The sequence below is a fragment of the Bubalus bubalis genome, chromosome 13, assembly GCF_019923935.1.
Source record: "Bubalus bubalis isolate 160015118507 breed Murrah chromosome 13, NDDB_SH_1, whole genome shotgun sequence".
Classification (NCBI taxonomy): Eukaryota; Metazoa; Chordata; class Mammalia; order Artiodactyla; family Bovidae; genus Bubalus; species Bubalus bubalis.
Window position 1 is genome coordinate 68,813,618 of NC_059169.1, and position 15,914 is coordinate 68,829,531.

Genomic DNA, 15,914 nt, shown 5'->3' on the forward strand with positions numbered 1-15,914 from the left:
GTTTAGCTCCCTTCTCATAGGAGGACCTTATGAGGAAGGTATTCTTAGCCTCATTTGGCAAAGAAGGCCCCTGAGACTCAGCGGTGGAAGAATTAGCTTTGGTCATACAGCTGAACAGACACAGAACCAGGAGTCGGGCTTGGTCTTTGCTTAGTTACTCAGCTCTTTTATTTGTATTTAACTTTTAAAGCTCTTGAACCACATCCATTGCAACAGTACAGTCATGTGGTTTTGAGGGCAGGAACCGAGTTTCTTTGAAACTCCCACAGGGTCAGGAGTACCTGATAAAGACTTGTTGATTGATCCCCATAAAAGGCCTTGATAGCAGACAGCTGACCATTCTCATGACAAACCTTTCTCTTTGAGAACCTGCAGACCCACGAGCTGGCTCCAGGACGCAGGGGTGAAAGCAAAGTATTATGTTTGAGGACAGGAGACCCTGCCTTGCCAGGAGCAGTGGGCATGAGTCAAGTTCATGGTTAAGGTTCTTAATATTTTATAACCTTCTGTGGCCTGTATACACAGAGACAGGCAGTCAGCATGGATTAAATGAGCCCCAGTTAACCCCTAACCATAGCTGGTCACTGCACAGAAGTGGGCTGCCAGGTACTGAAGATTAACTTGTTTGGATTATCAGCCTGGGCACATTAGCTTGCCCATGTTGCAGCAGCTGAAGGTCCCTCAGCTGAGTGGCATGAATTGTATGTAGGTCGGGGCAATGGAAAGTTCTTGCAAGATGGAGGGCTTGCGAGAATGCCGGTCTGCGTTGTGTTATGTGAGTGTATTAGTTGTAGAGCTGCCATGGCAAGTCCTACAGACTGGGTGGTTTCAACAACAGAGATTTTTTTTTTTGGAATTCTTGAGGCTGGAAGTCTGAGATCAAGGTGCTGGCAGGGTTGGTTTCTTCTGTGGCCTCTGTCCTTGGCTTGTTGATGGCCGTCTTCTCCCTGTGTCTTCAAATGATGTTTCCTCTGTATGTGTCTGTGTCCTAATCTCTCTGGATGTAGGGGGGACACATGTGTCCCTGTGACCGATTCATGTTGATGTATGGCAAAACCCATTGAAATATTGTCAAGTAATCATCCTCCAATTAAAATAATTAAAAAATACAGTATTCATTCATTGCAGGCTTACCTGGTGGCTCAGATGGTAAAAAATCTGCCTGCAGTGCAGGAGACCCGGGTTCAATCCCTGGATTGGGAAGATTCCTGGGAGAAGGGAATGGCAACCCACTCCAGTATTCTTGCCTGGAAAGTCCCATGGACAGAGGAGCCTGGTGGGCTACAGTCTCAGGGGTTGCAAAGAGTTGGACACGACTGAGCGACTAACACTTATTAATTAATTTTTAAAAAACATTAATTTGGCTGCATGAAGTCTTAGTTGCGGCATGTGGGAGCTTTTGTTGCAGGGCGCAGACTCTCTAGTTAAGGCACTCAGGCTCAGGAGTCGCAGAGCATGGGCTTAGTTGCTCCATGGCAGGTGGGATCTTAGTTTCCTCGACCAAACCTTTGTCTCCTGCATTGCAAGGCGGTTTCTTAACCCCTGGACCACAGGAAGTCGCCTAATCTCCACTTCTTATAAGGATACCAATCAGGTTAGATTAGTGGCCACCCTAACTTCACAAGTGTCAGTCACTCAGTTGTGCCTGACTCTTTGCAACCCCATGGACTGCAGCCCACCAGGCTCCTCTGTCCATGGGATTTTCCAGGCAAGAGTACTGGAGTGGGTTGCCATTTCCTTCTCCAGGGGATCTTCCCGACCCAGAGATCAGACCCAGGTCTCCTGCACTGCAGGCAGATTCTTTACCATCTGAGCTATGGGGGAAGCCACCCTAACTTTATTACCCCTTTCAAGACTCTATCTTTAAAGGCAGTGACGTTCTAAGTCCTGCAAGTTAGGGCTTCAGCACATTAATTTGGAGAGGGGATACAGTTTAGCCCCCTAACAATGAGATCATTGATATGGTCACCAAAAAGGCTTATTGTAGATGGATGCCCCACACCCCTGCAGTTGCTATGCCATTTGAAATTGTAAAAGGAGTTGTTTCCTGTTGTGGCTGGCTGGGCCATAAGATGTGTGTCAGGAAGCTTTAACTTAGGGACCCAGAATCAAAGCTATGCTCCAGGAATTAATAAGGAGAGATGATTCATATCCTCCAAATCAGGAAGCTTTGAAGTGTGAGAGAGAGAACTGTTAATAAGTGTATGGGGTCAGCAGATAAAGACTTAGGAAGGTCTGGCAAACTGGAGTCATTAGTCTTTTAATTAATAAATCATGTTACCATACTTTTCTGCTCTCCAGTCCTACACTGAGCTAGGTCAGTGTATCACTTGCATTGAACATACAAGAACCTCTGATTTATTTGTTCTTGATTTCAAGATATGCTTAACCGTGTTAAAGTTCATAGTGTCAAGGAACAGAACCCCACTCTGCTTTGAGCAGAAGTAGAATTTTTATAAAGGATGTTGGTGGCTCACATCTCTGGGAGGGCCAAGGAACAAGACTGCGGGGCAGAGTCAGGAACGATGTGCAGAACTGTCCAGTGAGGCCTCGCTGGGCTCACACAGCAGCCTGGGCTTTGATACCACGTGTCCTGGATGCTGGGCGTGGCCTCTGGTCTGGACAATTGAGCCTGTCGCTTAGTTTCCTCCCTTGCTCCTTGTATTCCATCCCATTCTCTGCGTGGCAGCCAAAGCGATTTTTGAAAACTGCCAGTCACGTCACCTCTCTCCTCAGGTCCTCCCATGAGGTGTGGACTGCAGACTGGGTGGTTTCTTCTGGCCCTCCTCTCCCTGCCCTTGCCTTCTGAGTTGCTTAGTCGCAAGCTCTTCCCACCTCGGTGCCTTTGCATAGCTGCTGTTCCCTCTGCCTGGTGCCCTCTGCCCCAGGGGAGCCAGTTCCTGCTTCTGATTCAGGTTTTTACTTAAATGCCACGTTCTCAGAACAGAGGCCTTTTCTGACCATGCAGTCCACAGAAACCGTTCCTTCCAAATGACTCCAGTCATGATAATAGCACGCCGGGTTATCACAGCCCTTGTCTGAAACGTTGTCCACTTTTTTGCTTGCACTTTGGGGTCTGTGTCTGGGCTCTAGACTGTTTTCTGTCAACACCCCTGCTCTTCCCTGCTCTCTCCTCAGCCCCAGGACCTGCCCGGCCCAGGTCAGTGCTCAGTAAATGCTGGGCCTCTTCGTCTACAAATGTTTGCTGGACAAATAGGGAAGGGGTAGATTCAGCAGACAGGAAGCAGGGGAGGGGAGTTTGTGTGTCCCGAGGCATGGTTAGGGGGTCAAACACTCCCTTCTCTACCCTGTCGGAGTGAGCATGAGTTGGCTGATTCTAGGACCCCAGGATGCACAAGGCTGACTGCCCCCAGGACAGGAGGAAGGGCCAGCCCTCCCGTGCCCTCTCCCTGGCAGTGGCCCCATCAGGAGGCTTTTTCTGCAGAGCAAGCCCTCCTCACAGGCCTGTGGGTTCAGGGAGGAAAAAAAAAACAAGCTCTGTCTGGCTCCAGCTTCCGGTTCCGGGTTAACTGGTCTGGGTGGAGCCTGGGCATCCCTAGTGAGCTGAAAACAGCTCCTCTGGGGCTTCTCAGATGGGGCTGAGCTGGAGAAGTGGGCAGAGGGTAGGCCTTCAATTTCCACAGCTTGCAATCCCCTCTGCTCCTGCATTCAGCATCTCAGCTTTGCTGGGACCATGGTGGATACCCAAGGCCCTCAAGATGCCAGGTAGGGCTCTGGTTGACGTGCAGGATCCTGCTTGGCTGGGTTCCACCAGCTTCCAGGGGATATGGCTGGGATCTACATCTGTCCCAAAGTATAATATGACAGCGAAGCAGGAGCCTTTGGGTTGGCTTTAGTCCCTAGCCAGCTACTTCTGGAGGGCTATGCATTTCAAAGGTATGGAACTTACTCAGACATAAGTGGTTATGGTTTCCATTTTGCTAGTGTGATGTTTGCATGTGTGCGTGCATTTTCTCTGATGACCAGAATTCCCCCAGTCCCCCAGTTGAAGGGGTGCAGCAGGGTGGGATCCCCGGGCATAACTGGTTCCCTGCCAAGATATAATCCAATGGTAATATATCAAACCCCTCTCCCCCACCTACAACCCTACATGCAGTATCTCAGACTTCCAAAGCCAGCCTGCTCAGGTGCATGCAATCAAGTTGTTTTCCTGGCTTTGCATGCAGGTCTCGGATGCCTCTGCTCCTGCATTCAGCATCTCAGCTTTGCTGGGACCACAGTGAATACCCCAACCCCAGAAGGACGCCAGGTAGGTCCTCTCAGTTCTGACTTCGTCTCTGGACCAAGCGGGGTCTTGTTGCCCCGCATCTATGTCCTTCTGATATTCACAGTCCTCTGCCTTCTGGATCCTTACCTGAAAATTTCCAGCAACACAGCCTGAGACTGTTGGTTCCATCCGTGTAGAAACTGTGTCCGAGCCATCACCAGGTCCCTTGCACTTAAATACCGTACCTGGCGCTAAAGAATTGAAGGAATGAATGGTCTCCTACCTTTTGTTCTCTAGTTCTGACTCCAAGCACAGTTTCCTTTAACGGGGTTATTTGGGGGTAAGAGACAGGCTTCTGTTTTACCTGTAATGATGTTGTGTGGTGCTAGACTTCAGTCCAATAAAGGGCACAGCAGGGTTCTGGGATAAACCTCAGTAATTCCAGGTTAGACATCTGCAACAATGATAAATTTTGGTTGAATTTATGAGCTGTGATCTCAGTCATTCTTCATCCTGGTTGTACTTTAAAATCACCTGAGGAGGCTTTTTAACTGTAGATGTTGGGTTCCCGTGCAGATTAATGGAGCCTTGGGGATCTTTACAGGTGATTCTGCAGCCCGCTGATGGCTGAGAGCTATATATATAAGTGTGAGATAGACAAAATCTGGTGTCTCAGAAACACCAGATTTTCATCTTATAGAAAAGCCTGAGAGTGGTCGGGTTGCTTCTAGTAGGCCATTTGGAAACTGCCTGATGTCTTAGAACAGTGGTTCTTAAAATGGGATCCCAGGAACTGGAACTTCAGTATAACCTGGAAACCTGTAGGAAATGCAAGTTTCTTGTCTGAGTCCAGACCCACTGAAGCCAAGACTCTGGGAATAAAGCTTAGTAATCTGCAGTTTAACAAGCCCTCCAGGTGATTCTACTGCAGACTCAAGTTTGAGAACCACTGCTTGAGGGCACATCCATGGCACCTGGAGGAAGTCTGTCCCGAGGGTGTCTGCTTCCCTCCATCTATACTGTCTTGACTGGGTTCATTATCAGACCCAAATCCACCCATGCAACCGGTATTAACCAAACCTCTACAACAGCTGGTACTATTCTAGGCTCTGGAGATGCAAAGGTGAGCAAGTTAGACAACTTCCTTGCTCATAAGTCCATTGGGGAGGACAGATATTATTTCAAAACAATAGCCTAATTATGTGATAAATGGTGAAACCTGTTGTGCGGGAAAAATTAGCTTATGATGGGGAAGCTGACTTCATTTGAGAGCACAGCCTGCTCCAAGGAAGTGACTTTGGAGCTGGGACCTTAAGATTAGTACCAGTTAGTAGGTGAGGGGCGTTTGTGGAAGAAGAGAGAGATTCAGATGTGGGGAGGGCAGGTGCAGGCTCTGCAGTGGGCGATGGCATGACACTCAAGGTGCTGCGAGGCCAGTGTGGTGGGACGAGGGGCACTGGACAGATGGGCAGCAGAGCAAGGAGCCTCAATGGTAGTGGATGTAGTGGTCATTGTGTGTGTGTGTGTATACATGCACACACATATATACATATTATATATATTTGTTGTTGTTCAGTTGCTAAGTTGTGTCCAACTCTTTGTGACCCCATGGGTCGTGACTGCAGCATGCCAGGCTCCCCTGTCCTTCACTATCTCCTGGAGTTTGTTCAAATTCATGTCCATTGAGTCAGTGATACCATCCAACCATCTCATCCTCTGTCATCCCCTTCTCCTTTTGCCTTTAATCTTTCCAGCATCAGAGTCTTTTCCAATGAGGCAGCTCTTTGTATCAGATGGCCAAAGTATTGGGTAATATATACATATTATAATATATATCATATATTTAATGTATTTCTGTATATTATAATCTATATACTATATAATATGTATGTATATATTATATACATATAGCCTCTATTTATAGTAGATCTATTCTTGCCTGGAAAATCCCATGGACAGAGGAGCCTGGTAGGCTGCAGTCCATGGGGTCGCTAAGAGTCGGACACGACTGAGCGACTCCACTTTGACTTTTCACTTTCATGCATTGGAGAAGGAAATGGCAACCCACTCCAGGGTTCTTGCCTGGAGAATCCCAGGGACAGGGGAGCCTGATGGGCTGCCATCTATGGGGTCGCACAGAGTCGGACATGACTGAAGCGACTTAGCAGCAGCAGCATTGATATATATAGTAATGTGTATAGTGACTACGGTATTTACATATAAGTAATTTGTGTGTATATATTGTATATACATATATCAAATGGGTAGTATATAGAATATAATGCAGTATATCCAGTGGCTACGGTAGTTTGGCCACTGGATCTCTGTGATTACCTTCTCTGATCACAACCGCTCATGTCCTAGGCACGATTCTGCATCACTACTAACTCCCCAGCCTTGCTGCTCTTCATCCACCACATTCACCTCATTTTGCAGTAATGACAGCCCCCAGGAAAAGCCCAGATTGGATTAGTGCAGGGGACTGTTATCTCAGCACCCTGGGGATACACAGCTGGGATTCACAGCTGTGACAAGTCGGTTCAGCCTGACTCCCTTTCTTTAATTATCTAAACAAAGTAACTCCAAGGCCCCGGAAATCTAGCTGGAGTCAGTTCACGGACAACTCAAAAGGCACCGGAGAACAATGAAAAGTTTATGGTTCTCCAAACTATAGTAAAAAGCCAGGATTTATGGATTTGTCCGAGTAGCCCTCTAGAGCTCAGCTTTCTCACAGTAATTGCTGTTCAGGAGGGTTTAAATGCAAATGCCATAGTGTTCCAGGCTCCCTAGGGAATTTCACTTTGTCATGAGACTAAGTTTGTGGATCTCTTCCTCATCTAATGTTTTTGAATCGAACTTCAATTCAGCACTTTGCATTTTTTGAAGAAGGGTAAGGTGCAGTGTGAAATTCCAGGAATTCCTTAAGGAAGTCACAGAGTGGCAAAGGTCGCATGTTCTCAGCAGCCCATGAAAGGTGCTCACAGATGCGGCTGGATCTAATATGATGTGAGGATGTGGAGAGAGGGTGATACTTGTGTGTGTGTGTGTGTGTGTGTAGGGTGGGTAATAAATGAAGCATCATTTCCTTCTGGAGAGAAGAGGCTTTCTTTCCTTCATTGATTTGAATTACTCTTTGGACCAAGAGGTTGTGGAGGTGGGTAGGGAAGAGTGCACAGAAAGGAAACACTTGGCCTGTGAATTTGAGAGAAATGGCAGTACAAGCAAGGAGAACACAATCAAGTGAGACAGAGCTGCTGTTGCTGCTAAGTCGTTTCAGTCGTGTCCGACTCTGTGCGACCCCATAGATGGCAGCCCACCGGGCTCCCCCGTCCCTGGGATTCTCCAGGCAAGAACACTGGAGTGGGTTGCCATTTCCTTCTCCAGTGCATGAAAGTGAAAAGTGAAAGTGGAGTCGCTCAGTCGTGTCCGACTTTTCATGACCCCATGGACTGCAGCCCACCAGGCTCCTCCGCCCATGGGATTTTCCAGGCAAGAGTACTGGAGTGGGGTGCCATCGCCTTCTCCAAGACAGAGCTGCAGGAAGATGCTAAAACAAAAAGAGCTGGGGATGAGATAAGGCAGGGATCACCTGTATTTGAGAGGGCTTCTCGACAGAGTCATGACGTGATAAAAGTCAAATGAACGGAAATGCAGGTTGAAACTCATCGTTTAAAATAATGCATTGGCTGAAATGGTGAACTGGTAAATATGAGTATCACCCCAAGTTTTTCAGATATTGATAATTTTGTTTTGCCAGAGAGGCAGTTCAGCAGTGCTTTATATCTGAGTAAGCATTTCTGCTCATTTTCTAGCATATTAAATGGTATTCATGATTTTGGATTTTTACTGCTTTTGTATTTTAATTCCAATTTACTTTCAGGCATTTGTGACTCCTTTAGTTGCTAATCAATGTATTCATGAATTCTTAAAATTTTGCCTTTGGCTGTTAGCAAATTCACCATCTGGAAAAAAAATGGTTAAAAGTGAATCTTTGTAATCACCAGCTCAGGTTTTTTCCTGCCATCCTGAATGCATGTGAAACCAGCTGAGTCCGTTTTCAAAGTTATTATTTTAAATTGTTAATTCACTTTCAGTTATGGGGTGACAGCTGTCCCGGTGTGCCTGGGACTGAGGGGTTTCCAGTGACACTTTGAGTGCTAAAACCGCGAGTGTCCAGAGCAAAAGGAGATGGTAGCCATCCCAGGTGGCCCTGCCTGCTGGGCAGAGATTGCCAGCTCTACCCCAAACACTCACATTTTTCTCTCATGGTGTCACATTTTTGTCCAGCCAGGGACACATTTCCCAGCCTCCTTTGTGTCCAGGTGTGGCCACGTGACTGGTTCTCATCAATGGCTGTCATGTTAGCAAAAGTGATTCAGAAGCGGGTGCTTCTCTGCTGGCTTCTCTTATATTACCTGGGTGCTGTCACCTAAGGCAGCCTTGGGAATGCCACACGCTGCAAATGGAAGAGCCGCTGTGGCCCTGGGTCGGTGGTTGACTGTGTGTGGCCAAGGCGCCCCGCCACCCACCGAGTCACCACTGCTGGGGGGCAAGCAGGATACAAGCTTCTACTGGGTGTCGGAAGTAAGGAGTCAGTGTTCCGGCAGGCAGCGCTATTATAATTAATATAGCTGCCCGACCTTTTAAGCTATTTTTTGACCATTTGATTGTATATTCTTTTTAAATTTTTTAAAAGACCAGGGAGTTTTACCATGCAAGTTTTTTTTTTTTTTTTTTTTTTAAACAGTTCATGATATTCTGTGGGGCTTCCTGGTGGTAAAGAAATTCACCTACCACTTCAGGAGACATGGGTTTGATCCCTGGGTCAGGAAGATCTCCTGGAGAAGGAAACGGCAACCCACTCCAGTATTCTTGCCCGGAAATTGCACAGAGCAACCTAATGTCCATGGGGTCCCAAAGAGTTGGACATGACTGAGAGACTAAGCACGATGTTCTACAGTCACCATTTGATATGACTCTCGCTGACAAGTTTAAAGGCTGAAACTCCCCAGTGTGGATTCAGACTCAGTTCGGGCTTTGGCAGAGAATTCTTAGAACAAAAGTGGCAGGTGTATCAGTGAGGAAAGGCCTGCTGGCAGATTTCTCATTTCAGAGGGCCTGGGGTGAAGGAAGGATATGAGATTACTGCAGGTAATAGTCTTCTTTCCATTCAACCTACAACCTAATGCATTCATTATCCCTTATCTGAGGCTCATGAAAACTGCATCTTGACTCCAAATATAGCTTCTCTAAGAAAGCTTAGAAGGGCTGGCAGCTCTGTAAATACTCAGGGTATCAGCAACCACTTTACCAACCAGAATTCCCCTTAGATTTTTTTTTTTAATCTTGGAATAATAGTGCTTACCTTTATGAATTAAATGAAACAATGTATTTTAAAATACCTAGCAAGATTTAAAATGGACAACCAACAAGGACCTAGTGTATAGCACAGGGAACTCTGCTCAGTGGTATGTGGCAGCCTGGATGGGGAGGGGAGTTTGGGGGAGAATGGATACATGTATGGGCTTCCATGGAGAAGGCAATGGCACCCCACTCCAGTACTCTTACTCTTACCTGGAGAATCCCATGGACGGAGGAGCCTGGTGGGCTGTAGTCCATGGGGTCGCTAAGAGTCGGACATGACTGAGCGACTCCATTTTCACTTTTCACTTTCATGCATTGGAGAAGGAAATGGCAACCCACTCCAGTGTTCTTGCCTGGAGAATCCCAGGGACGGGGGAGCCTGGTGGGCTGTCATCTCTGGGGTCGCACAGAGTCGGACATGACTGAAGAGACTTAGCAGCATGGGCTTCCAGGGTGGTGCTAGTGGGAAAGAATTTGTCTGCCAATGCAGGAGACGCAAGAGACATAGGTTTGATCCCTGGGTGGGGAAGATTCCCTGGAGGAGGGAATGGCACCCCACTCCAGTATTTTTGCCTGAAAATTCCATGAGATAATCTGTATGTATGGCTGAATCCCTTTGCTCTTCACCTGAAACTATCCCAACATTGTATGTTACTTGGATTTACAACAATACAAAATAAAAAGTTAAAAAAAGACAAATAAAATACCTAGCAATTCCTGACACTTAGTAGATGCCTTGTAAACCTTTCCTTCCCCCGCTTTTCCCCTTACAAAAACAAAAATGACATTTTCCTCTCCTTTTACTAACATTCAAATGTTCTAGGGTAATGAATCCATTTGAGTCCTTGAGAAGAAGATGAAATTAGACGTGCAGGTGATTCATTGTAGAAAAATAGAAGGGGAGAACAGGACAGAAGATAGCCTTCAGACCAAGATGCTGGCCTGCCATCTGGGAGAGGAGAAACGGTTGGGGAGGAAGAGCTTGAGAGTTTGGTGCAGGTTTGAGATGCTCTTGGCCAGACAACACGGAGTCCAAGCAAAGGTTGCCTGTTGGAGGATGGTGCCTGGGGAGGAGTGGCCTGTCCCTGGTGTACCCACTGGGCCCAGGCACTATGCAGCCCACTATATCCCCTGCAGCAGCTTCTCTTCGGAGGAAAGAATTGAATGGTGCAGTCTTGTAATTACTAGGTATAATGGGGAATCCCCCCAACAAATGCATAGAAAAAAATCCAACCAAAAAATCTCATTTGAGGGTTTCTCATAGATTTCAGGTTAGAGTATAACTAAACCTTCAACAGGGCCTCCCTGGTGGCTCAGCAGTAAAAAATCAGCCTGTCAATGCAGGAGACGTGGGTTCAATCCCTGGGTCGGGAAGATCCCCTGGAGAAGGAAATGGCAAACCCACTCCAGTATTCTTGCCTGGAGAATTCCATGGATGGAGGAGCTTGGTGGGCTACAGTCCATGGGGTTGGCAAGAGTCAGACACAACTGAGCGACTAAACAACAACAAACCTTCAGTAGCTGAGAAGAGCAAACTAGTGAAAAGTCCTGCTAAGAAAGCTTAGATTTTGGTGGAATAGCTCATAGGCAGAAAAAGGGTCCCATGTAACAAAGTTCAAAGTGGTCTGGCAGCCTGGGAATTCAGGGCTGCCTGTCACAAGCTGGGCTCACGTCGTCCTGCAGATGAGCCTGCGGTGTATCACTCCGTGGAGGTTCCATCACAGAGAATCATGTCTTATGATTAATCCTCCACTTGTATAAAATGAGACGTGCCCCTAGGCCTCCAACAAGTCAGGAGAGGTAGCACTTGAGGGCTTGCAGACTGGGGTGGAAGCAGGTCTGGGGAAACATCTTTGTTTTCTGTGCCCCGAGGAGACAAAGGTTCAGAGGAGAGTTAACAGGCGGTTTAGAGACCCAGGGACTTTGTTTCCACCTTTTTCACTGGTTCACATTGCTTAGCTGATCTGGGTTTCAGTCTTTAGTATAAAATGGGAGTCGCTCTGTGCTGCCAGTTCTAATCTCATGGGAGACTGGCAGATGCAAATTTTAAATTGATCCTGAATGCCAGGTGTGAGTCTGGGGGCTGAAGTTTACAGAATTTGTGGGGACCTGTTTTAGAAAAAAGATAGAACATATTTGAAACAAAATTAGGTGAATGAAGAATTAGAAGAATGAAGAAAGAAAGCCCAACAGATTACAAATTGGAAATATTCAACAAGTATCACACAAATCACAAAACCCAGAAAAATAGTCTACTATGTTAGTGAACTCAAATACTTGTCCCACCTTTATGTTTCCCCTACTTTTTTGTCCACCCCTTCTTAGGACAGTGATTTTTGTAATGTTATACCAAGATCATATTATCTTTCTATAGAGAGACTAGAAAGATAATTCAGACTTTCTGTAGCATCATGGATCACAAAGGGTTTCAGAGTTTCATAAGATCAAAATATTTTAAATTGATACATAAGATAAAAATATTTTAAATTGATTTTTAAGTTTAAATGAGTTAATACATAAAACATGTGACTTTGTTTCTGAAGTATAAGATATTTGTGTTAAATTGCCATAGGTTTGTGTTTTATGGACACAAGCATACTAGTAACTTCTGTGCCGTTCCCAGGGAAATAAAAAAATAATGAGTGGCATGTTTTCAATTGTATTATTGAGTATATTCTTGACAAGAGGACTTCTGTTATGACTAGGCACCTGTGGGAATGGAATTCTCTGCTCACATTTTTCACATCTGGGGATGGGAAGGGTTTTCTGAGACAAGCTTTGGGCTTAGGACATTTCCATCCTTTTTTTTCGCTGACCACACAAGTATTTGTAATGTCAGGTGCCCCAAAGGGCATGTTCTGATGCCAGTATGACACCTGGCCCTGTGGGCTGATGGGGACCTTTCTGGAAACTGTGCTGAGCCTGTGATACCAGCCAGGGCTTACAGTCAAGAGACTATAAAACAACACATAAGTATATCCCACTAGACTCAAATGCAGTGTATTCTCAGCATAACTCCCACTTAGTTGATATCTACTGAGCAATAAGTGAAGAACTAAAGAGCCTCTTGATGAAAGTGAAAGAGTAGAGTGAAAAAGTTGGCTTAAAACTCAGCATTCAGAAAACTAAGATCATGGCATCTGGTCTCATCACTTCATGGCAAATAGATGCGGAAACAATGGGAACAGTGAAAGACTTTAGTGGGGGGCTCCAAAATCACTGCAGATGGTGACTGCAGCCATGAAATTAAAAGACGCTTACTCCTTGGCAGGAACTTTATGACCAACCTAGGCGGCATATTAAAAAGCAGAGACATTACTTTGCCAACAAAGGTCCATCTATTGAAGGCTATGGTTTTTCCAGTAGTCATGTACGGATGTGAGAATTGGACTATAAAGAAAGCTGAGTGCCGAAGAATTGATGCTTTTGAACTGTGGTGTTGGAGAAGACTCTTGACAGTCCCTTGGACTGCAAGGAGATCCAACCAGTCCACCCTAAGGAAATCAGTCCTGAGTATTCATTGGAAGGACTGATGTTGAAGCTGAAACTCTAATACTTTGGCCACCTGATGCGAAGAACTGACTCATTTGAAAAGACCCTGGTGCTGGGAAAGATCGAAGGTGGGAGGAGAAGGGGACGACAGAGGATGAGATGGTTGGATGGCATCACTGAGTCAGTGGAGATGGTGACGGACAGTGAGGCCTGGCGTGCTGCAGTCCATGGGGTTACAAAGAGTCGGACACGACTGAGCAACTGAACTGAACTGAGCAGTAAAAGTACGATATGAGACCTATGGGTCGAGGAGGCATTCCAGTTTCAGAGGGCTCAAAAATAATAAAATCCCAAGTTATACATTCTCTTTTAAATGTTGTTTACTTATTTATTTATTTCTGACTGGGCTGGGTCTTCATGGCTGTGAGCCGGGACTACTCCCGGCTGTGCACGGGCTTCTGATCGTGGCGGCTTCATTGGTTGTGGAGCACGGGTTCTAGGGTGCGCGGGCTCAGTAGCTGTGGTGCACAGGCTTAGTTGTCCTGCGGCATATGTGGGATCTTCCTGACCAGGGATCAAACCTGTGTCCCCTGCATTGGCAGGCAGATTCTTAACACCTGACCACCATGGAAGTCCCCAAGTTATACCTTCTCTTTAAGGCACAATCTTTCATTTGTATTTTATTTTTTAGAAAAGGTATTATAATTAGAAGGTTTCAAAATTAAAGAGGCACAAAACAGCATACTTTGAAAATACTCTCATTCTGTGTCCTTAACTCACAGGCCCGCTCTTCTGAGGCAGTCAGTAGCGCTGGTCTCTTGTTTCATTTCTCTTCCTGCCAACAGTTATATGTGTGTGTGCAAGCATGCATGCATGCATGTGTGTATATGTATATAAAATCATATTCATATTTGCATTTATAAATTTTTACTATATAAATATATATATAGTAAAAAATCAGGCTTACAATAGGCAACATTCTGGTCCTTGATTTTCTCATTTAATGATACATCTCAGAAATCGTTCCATACCAGTAAAGACCTTCCCTTTTTACAGCTGCATAATATTCCATTGTCAGAGTTCAATTAGCTAGTACTCTGTTAATGGGCATTTGGCTCATTTGTGATTTTTTCCTATTACCATAAACAGTGCTTCAGTGCATGTATTATTTCTCATGTGTGCAAGTGTGTCGATAGGATAAATTATTTGATTGGGATTGCTATTTGATAGCATCAAATACAAATGGGTTTTATTAGATATCACCAAACTGTCATCCTATAGAGGTTGTACTAGTACCCTCTCACCTGCTGTACATGACAATGCCTCTCTCCCCACATTCTTACTGATAGTTGTCCTAAAACTTTTTGATCTTTTCCCATGTAATAGATTAAAAAAAATGGGATCTAAGTGTGGTTTTAGATATGGATTTCTTTTCTTATGAATGCATCTCTTTTCTTATGAATGCACCTTTCTGACCTTGTTTGTGTTACTACATCTTTTTCTCTGACTCTCTCTACCACCTCCTCCATTTAAGGACCCTTAAATGAACTGGGTCCAGTCCAATTCTAAGGCCAGTTGATGGGCAACATTAATTGCCCATGCAAGTGGCACCTTTTCACATGTCTCATTGCATTCTTTTGCTCTGTTGATTTTTCTTATTGATACATAGGAGTTCTTTGTATACGAGGAAAATCTGCTCTTTGTTTGAGACATAAATTACACATGTTTCTAACCCTCCCCACAGTTTCACATTGCTATGATGATTCTTGGAGAAGGCAATGGCACCCCACTCCAGTACTCTTGCCTGGAAAATCCCATGGACGGAGGAGGCTGGTAGACTGCAGTCCATGGGGTTGCGAAGAGTCGGACACAACAGCGACTTCACTTTCACTTTTCACTTTCATGCATTGGAGAAGGAAATGGCAACCTACTCCAGTGTTCTTGCCTGGAGAATCCCAGGGATGGGGGAGCCTGGTGGGCTGTCGTCTCTGGGGTCACACAGAGTCGGACACGACTGAAGTGACTTAGCATAGCATAGCATGATGATTCTTATCTTGAAAAATCTCAGGTTTTATGTAACAAAATTTGTCTGCTTTTCCTTTTTGGTACTGTAGTTGGGCCTTCCTTGCTCTGCACCTGTAAAAGAATTCTCTTGTGATTTCTTCTGCTTTATAATTTTATTTTTTACATTAAAATATTTTAACCACCTGGAATCTCTTTTTGGTGTAAGGTAAAACATATGGGTGGTTACCTGGTTAATTTATTGTTATCTTTTCCACACTGATTTGAAATTCTTATATAAAATAATTCAAATAACTATTTTATAATAATATAATTATCTTGTATATATAAAAATATAAAATATAATTATATAAAGTAATTTATGTATAAAATATAATTTTATAAAGTATATATAAAACATAATTATATAAAATAATTTCAAATAAATATAGAAATGGAAACCCACTCCAATATTCTTGCCTGAGAAATTCCATGGACAGAGGGGGCTGGTGGACTACAGTCCATGGGATTGCAGAAGAGTTGGACATGACTTAGCAACTAAACCACAATTTCCTCTTGGTATCTGGGTTCATTTCAGCTCTGTCTTTGATCTGTCTGGTTATTTATGTACTAGATGTACACTGTTTAGTAAGTTCATGTTTATTTTTTCTTTATCTTTTTTGATTGCACAGCAGGGCATGCAGGATCTTAATTCCTTGATCAGGGATAGAACCTATGCCTCCTGTAGTGGAAATGCAGAGACCTAACCGCTAGACCACCAGGGAATTCCCTATTCTTATTTTTTAATTTAATTTTTATTTCATATTAT

At 44.8% G+C, this 15,914-nt stretch overlaps 2 long non-coding RNA genes across 4 annotated transcripts in view; one reads left to right on the forward strand and one right to left on the reverse strand.

Moving 5' to 3' along the window:
* Positions 1 to 1,783: 1,783 nt before the first annotated feature.
* Positions 1,784 to 15,914, forward strand: part of LOC123328827 — a 47,837-nt gene continuing 33,706 nt past the window's right edge. The window contains exons 1-3 of one of the 3 annotated variants that reach the window (XR_006639913.1): positions 1,816 to 3,726; positions 4,188 to 4,270; positions 12,864 to 12,919. This is a non-coding gene — a long non-coding RNA (uncharacterized LOC123328827). Of the gene's footprint in view, positions 3,727 to 4,187; positions 4,271 to 12,863; positions 12,920 to 15,914 lie in introns of those variants that run through there. The other 2 variants (XR_006639914.1, XR_006639915.1) reach the window with 2 other exon arrangements.
* LOC123328828 lies at positions 3,937 to 5,092 on the reverse strand. The gene is made up of 4 exons (XR_006543806.2): positions 4,763 to 5,092; positions 4,593 to 4,682; positions 4,376 to 4,479; positions 3,937 to 4,051 (listed from the first exon to the last, which is right to left on the reverse strand). It is a non-coding gene; the product is annotated as an uncharacterized LOC123328828 (long non-coding RNA).